The sequence below is a fragment of the Salvelinus sp. IW2-2015 genome, linkage group LG22 (assembly GCF_002910315.2).
Source record: "Salvelinus sp. IW2-2015 linkage group LG22, ASM291031v2, whole genome shotgun sequence".
Taxonomy (NCBI): domain Eukaryota; kingdom Metazoa; phylum Chordata; class Actinopteri; order Salmoniformes; family Salmonidae; genus Salvelinus; species Salvelinus sp. IW2-2015.
Genome location: NC_036862.1, coordinates 32,636,641 through 32,643,750, shown reverse-complemented (window position 1 = coordinate 32,643,750; position 7,110 = coordinate 32,636,641). Strand labels below are relative to the sequence as shown.

Genomic DNA, 7,110 nt, shown 5'->3' with positions numbered 1-7,110 from the left:
AGACCAACATACTGGGTTAGAGAGAGACCAACACACTGGGTTAGAGACAGACCAACACACTGGGTTGGAGAGAGACCAACACACTGGGTTAGAGAGAGACCAACACACAGGGTTAGAGACAGACCAACACACAGAGTTAGAGAGAGACCAACACACTGGGTAAGAGAGAGACCAACACACTGGGTTAGAGACAGACCAACACACTGGGTTAGAGACAGACCAACATACTGGGTAAGAGAGAGACCAACACACTGGGTTAGAGACAGACCAACATACTGGGTTAGAGACAGACCAACACACTGGGTTAGAGAGAGACCAACACACTGGGTTAGAGAGATACCAACACACTGGGTTAGAGAGATACCAACACACTGGGTTAGAGAGAGACCAACACACTGGGTTAGAGACAGACCAACACACAGAGTTAGAGAGAGACCAACACACTGGGTTAGACACAGACCAACACACTGGGTTAGAGACAGACCAACACACTGGGTTAGAGACAGACCAACACACTGGGTTAGAGAGAGACCAACACACTGGGTTAGAGAGAGACCAACACACTGGGTTAGAGANTCTCTATTCATCCATTTCTCATTCTCCCTCCTGCGCCTCCACCTCCTTCTTACTTCTTTGTTCTCTCTGTGTTTGTATTGTCAAGTTTAGTCTGACTCAATCTGACTGGTTGGCCTTGCTAGGAGTTTGTTCGTGTTTGGTTGCAGAGTATGAGCTAATCGATCACCTGATGATTTAATTTTGGGTCTAATAAAGGAAGAGCAGAGAGAGTGTTTGTGTGAACAGTGTGTTAGTATCTCACAGATGGAGGTGTCACACCCCGTGTCCTCACACACACAACAGGAAGTCTCAGCCGTCCATGACACATGGCAGCAATGTCACTGGCCCTGTTGCATAAGCCCCTTCTCTGTCAGCCTGSCCTGGGTCAYGTGATCTCCCCTCTCTCCCGCCGCCCTCCCCCTCTCTCTCCCCCCTTCTCTCTTTGTCCTGTCAGAGAGGGGTCATGAGTGGATTTTGGGCCAGGTGTCTTGACCCTTGCAAGCTACTGGTATGACCTCTTCACAGCCCTGCGTGAGCACTGCTGCAGCTACTGTGKACCACACACACACGTACACACATACACATTTATACACATTTATACACATTCCATACAAATTCCACCCCATTCCCAACATTCTGAGTCTTTATCTGATTGGATGGGAGTCCATTTTGAGCCCACTGATGGTGGGTGGGGATGTCATCTGTGTTGTAGATGGCTGAGCTGTGTAGACACAGACGGAGAGCACATACCCCTCACTTTCTCCTCTAATGCCTGAGAAGGATGACTCTGCATGGGGTCATGTTTTTCTGGAGAAGAGACGTGTGCATGTCTGTGTGGAGGAGTGTAAAAGGGTGGTTTAGGGATGCTTGAACATGTACATGTACACCCTCACACACCCTCATCTCGGCACGTGCCCCTGGTCCCTGTGCTGAGTGATTCCCARATCTACCAGTCAGACATATACTGATGTAATGTAGCCTGGGCCCAGCCCAGTTCAGCCTGGTTTAGCCCAGTCCCAGGCCACTCACTCATGCCAGTGACAGAGCCAGAGCAGACATGATGCCATCGCTGCAGCGTTACACTAACACAGTGTCACATTACCACAGCCCTGAAGCAAACAGAATATACTGCTCACTAGGGCTTTACCATGTGGACTCACTTCCAAACAGGAACAGAAAATACACCTTGATCTTAAATCTTACCCTAACTCTATCCATATGATATCTTATCATGAACGTTATTACCTGATACCTAATGCCTACCGTCATCTGGGCTTACCCTTTGTGTGTGTGTGTGTGTGTGTGTGTGTGGTGTGTGTGTGTGTGTGGTGTGTGTGTGTGTGTGTGTGTGTGTGTGTGTGTGTGTGTGTGTGTGTGTGTGTGTGTGTGTGTGTGTGTGTGTGTGTGTGTGTGTGTGTGTGTGGTAGTGTGCGCGTTGCAGTGGTCACTCTGTACTCTACCCTGGGGGGTCCGGCCATAACACAGGTCTGAACGAGACAGAGGTTAGTCACACATCATCACCAGCAGAGAGCTACTGGAGACCAGACCTCAGGTGAGAGAACACATGCACATCTGAAATTAGTACATATTTAGAAGGTAAAGGACGAAATCAGAAGGGTCAGGAAGCGTGTGAAAGAGAGTTTATGAGTGGGAGAGAGAGCAGGAGGGGGAGAGGTACATGTGATGCACGTTGTGGATCTGGAGTCTGTACTATGCCCACTGTTATCAGTGTGTGATGCAGAGTGGGGCCAGAGAAACACAGAATGACACGTGGGTTAGAGAGAGACCAACACACTGGGTTAGAGAGAGACCAACACACTGGGTTGGAGAGAGACCACACACTGGGTTTAGAGAGAGACCAACACACAGGGTTAGAGACAGACCAAACACACAGAGTTAGAGAGAGACCAACACACTGGGTTAGAGAGAGACCAACACACTGGGATAGAGAGAGACAACACACTGGGTAAGAGAGGAGACCACACACTGGGTAAGAGAGAGACCAACACACTGGGTTAGAGAAGAGACCAACACACTGGGTAAGAGAGAGACCAACACACTGGGTTAGAGAGAGACACCACACTGGGTAAGAGAGAAGACAACACACTGGGTAAGAGAAGACCAACACACTGGTTAGAGACAGACCAACACACTGGGTTAGAGACAGACCAACATACTGGGTTAGAGAGAGACCAACACACTGGGTTAGAGACAGACCAACACACTGGGTTGGAGAGAGACCAACACACTGGGTTAGAGAGAGACCAACACACAGGGTTAGACAGACCAACAACACAGAGTTAGAGAGAGACCAACACACTGGGTAAGAGAGAGACCAACACACTGGGTTAGAGACAGACCAACACACTGGGTTAGAGACAGACCAACATACTGGGTAAGACGAGAGACCAACACACTGGGTTAGAGACAGACAACATACTGGGTTAGAGACAGACCAACACACTGGGTTAGAGAGAGACCACACACTGGGTTTAGAGAGTACCAACACACTGGGTTAGAGAGATACCAACACACTGGGTTAGAGAAGAGACCAACACACTGGGTAAGACAGACAACACACAGAGTTAGAGAGAGACCAACAACACTGGGTTAGACACAGACCAACACACTGGGTTAGAGACAGACCAACCACTGGGTTAGAGACAGACCAACACACTGGGTTAAGAGAGAGACCAACACACTGGGTTAGAGACAGACAACACACTGGGTGAGACACACAGACCAACACCACGAGTTAAGAGAGGATACCAACCACACTGGGTTAGAGAGATACCAACCACTGGGTTATAGAGAGGACCAACACACAGAGTTAGAGACAGAACCAACACACTGGGTAGAAGAGAGACCAACACACTGGGTTAGGTCAAAGACACGGGAATGTTATGAGATGTACCAACACATTCTGGGTTAGAGAGAGACCAACCACGGTTAGGAGACAGAACAAACACCAAGGTAGAGAGAGACCAACACCAACTGGTAAGAGAGAGACCAACACACGGGTTAGAGACAGACCAACCCAACTGGGTTTAGAGACAGACCAACACACTGGGTTAGAGAGACACAACATACTGTAGGAGATACCTGGTTGAAGCGGCGAACTGGTTAGAGAGGGAGACCAACACACTGGTTAGAAGGAACCACACACTGGGTTAGAGAGAGACGAACGACCACATGGGTTAGAGAAGACAGACAAAACACACTGGGTTTTCAGATAGAACGAATGGTTAAGGCCAACACATCTGGGTTAGAGAGACCTACACTGGGGTAAGCAGACAACACACTGGGGTTAGAGACTGAGACCAACACACTGGGTAGGACACAGACCAAACAACTGGGATTAGAACACAGACCAACACACTGGGTTAGACCAAGACCGACCATCGGTTAGACAACAATGGCGTTATTAGAGAGAGACCAACACACTGGTTAAGAGAGACCAACACACTGGGTTAGACACAGACCAACACACTGGGTTAGAGAGAGACCAACACACTGGGTTAGACACAGACCAAACACTGGTTATGAGACGAGACCAACACAACTGGTAGAGAGAGACCAACACACTGGCGTCAGATTCAAACCAACGACTGGGTTAATAGAGAGACCAACACACTGGGTTAGAGAGAGACCAACACACTGGGTTAGAGTTCAAACCAACGCACTGGGTTAAGAGAGACCAACACACTGGTTATAGAGAGACCAAATCACACTGGGTTGAGAGAGCCAACACAATGGGTTAGACCAACCAAACACACTGGGTAGAGAGAGACCAACACACGGGTTAGAGAAGACCAACACACTGGGTTAGATTCAAGAACCAACGCACTGGTTATAGAGAGAGACCAACACACTGGGTTAAGAGAGAGACCCCCACTGGTTAGAGAGAGACCAAACACTGGGTTAGCGAGAGACACACGACTGGGATAGAGAGAGCCAACACACTGGTTAGACACAGACCAACACACTGGGTTATAGGAGACCACACACTGGGTTAGAGAGAGACCAACACACTGGGAAGAGAGAGACAACACACTGGGTTAGAGACAAGACCAACACACTTGGATATAGAGACCAACACACTGGGTTAGAGAGAGACCAACACACTGGGTTTAGAGCACAGACCAACACACTGGGTTAGAGAGAGACCAACACACTGGGTTAGAGACGAGACCAAACACACTGGGATAGAGAGAGACCAACACACTGGGTTAGAGAGAGACCAACACACTGGGTTTAGATTAGAACCAACACACTGGGTTATAGAGAGACCAACACACTGGGTAGAGAGAGACCAACACACTGGGTTAGAGAGAGACCAACACACTGGGTTAGAGAGAGACCAACACACTGGGATAGAGAGAGACCAAACACACTGGGTTAGAGACAGACCACACACACTGGGTTAGAACAGACCAACACCTGGTTAAGAGAGACCAACACACTGGGTTAGAGAGAGACCAACACACTGGGATAGAAGGACCAAACCACACTGGGTTAGAGAGAGACCAACACACTGGGTATATAGAGAGACCAACACACTGGGTTAGAGAGAGACCAACACACTGGGTTAGGACACAGACCAACACACTGGGTTATAGAGAGACCAACACACTGGTTAGAGAGAGACCAACACACTGGGATAGAGAGGAGACCAACACACTGGTTAGAGACAAACCAACACACTGGGTTATAGAGAGACCAACACACTGGGTTAGAGAGAGACCAACACACTGGGTTAGAGATTAGAGTCATACAGTCCATTCTACCTCCTGAGGAGAGAGACAGGATCAATAAAAGCAAATATGTATCTGTCAAAACATGAAATAGTTGACTCACATGTTTAGGTTGTCAAACATACTGAAGTAGAACGATGTACAACGTGCATTTTTTTTTTTGCATGTCTACATGTACGGAAAGGTCAAGCCTTTGAAAACATACTTGAAAAAGGAATAAATAAACAAACCACCTTTTTTGTAGTCAGAGCCAGTCTGCAACCAAGAGGAATCAGCCAACCCCTATCAGTGTGCCTTATCCCTGTCCTGACCAACCATTTGATGGTTACAGTATAGCTGTCTTAAATACTTCTTTGTGTTTCCTGGTTGAGTTTAGTTCATCCTGCTGGAGGTGCCCAGGCTGCCAGCACATCATTGTGGTGGATGACACACCCACCAAGTGGCCTGGTTACCCACGAGCATCAGTGTCCACAACATGGCTACCGTTCAGGAGCTGGGGACCAAGCCTGAGAATGGTAAATAGTGTGTGTGTGTGTGTGTGGTTGTGGTGTGTGTGTGTGTGTGTGTGTGTGTGTGGTGTGTGCTGTGTGGTGTGCTGTGTGTGTGTGAGTGTGTGTGTGTGTGTGTGTGTGTGTGTGGTGTTGTGTGTGTGTGATAAGAATTGTAGTTGTGCTCGTGTGCGTGTAGCGTGTGGACTGAGCATTTCTTTAACGGCATTAATACTGAAATGTACAATGTATAACATCGTTATTAGCACTCATTTACTAGTTTGTAGTAGTCACTTTGCTAGTTTCAGAGAACTGGGTATCTGTGGTCTCAGAGATACTGTGGCTCAGAGAATACTGTGTCTCAGAGATACTGTGTCCCTCAGAGCGGGCTCAAGTACTGGTGGTCGCAGAGATACTGTGGTCTCAAGATCCTGTGCTCTCAGATACTGTAGTTTCAGAGATACTGTGTCTCAGATACTGGTGGTTTTCAGATGATCTGTGGTCTCAGAGATACTGTTGGTCTCAGAGGATACTGTGGTCCTACAGAGGATCCTGTGCTCTCAGAGATTCCTGTGCTTCTCAGACTACGTTGTGGTTTCAGAGATACTGTGGTCTCAGAGCTACGTGTAGTCCAGAGTACTGTAGTCTCAGAGATACTGTAGTCCTCAGAGATACTGTTGGTCCAGAGATACGTAGTCCTCGAGAATACTGTAGTGGTGCAGAGATCTGTTGCTCTCAGATACTTGTGTTTCAGAGATACTGTAGTCTCAGAGATACTGTAGTCTAGAGATACTGTAGTCTCAAGGGGGAGGGTGGGGTGGTTTGGTGGTGCGGCTCATTAGCTCATTGTGAATGAGGATAGTGGACCAACATCTGTGTCAGATTAAACTCAGAGGAAACACCCCTTTCTCTCCAATTTCTCTCTCCTTTCCTTCTCTCTCTTTCCATCCCTCCTTCTCCAGCTGCTCTCTAGTGCTGCAGGCGTGCTCTGACCCAATAGGCAAGTAGGAGCTGGGTACTGTGAGGTGGGTTAAGGTGTGTGGTGGTGTTTGTGTTTGTGCGTGTGCGTGTGTGTGTGTGTGCTGACCTGCTGGGATTAGGAAGGAGGCTCCATGTTTATGAGACACTTCTGCTAAAACTTCCATTATACATCATTCCCCCCACCCTCTCCTCCTCCTCTCCCACCTGGTATTTCTGGGTCCATGTTCAAGGTCAAACAAGGCCCCTCCTCTCGCATCGGTAAGACTCCAAATCACGTCCCACTGCCTCTCTCCCTCTCCGTATCTCCCACTCCTAGTCTCTCTCTCTCCCCA

At 48.3% G+C, this 7,110-nt stretch overlaps 1 long non-coding RNA gene across 1 annotated transcript in view; it reads left to right on the top strand.

The window, feature by feature from the left end:
- Positions 1-1,871: 1,871 nt before the first annotated feature.
- Positions 1,872-7,110, top strand: part of LOC139022834 (uncharacterized) — a 12,558-nt gene continuing 7,319 nt past the window's right edge. The window contains exons 1-2 of the long non-coding RNA XR_011473889.1: positions 1,872-2,107; positions 5,686-5,824. This is a non-coding gene — a long non-coding RNA (uncharacterized lncRNA). The remainder of the gene's footprint in view (positions 2,108-5,685; positions 5,825-7,110) is intronic.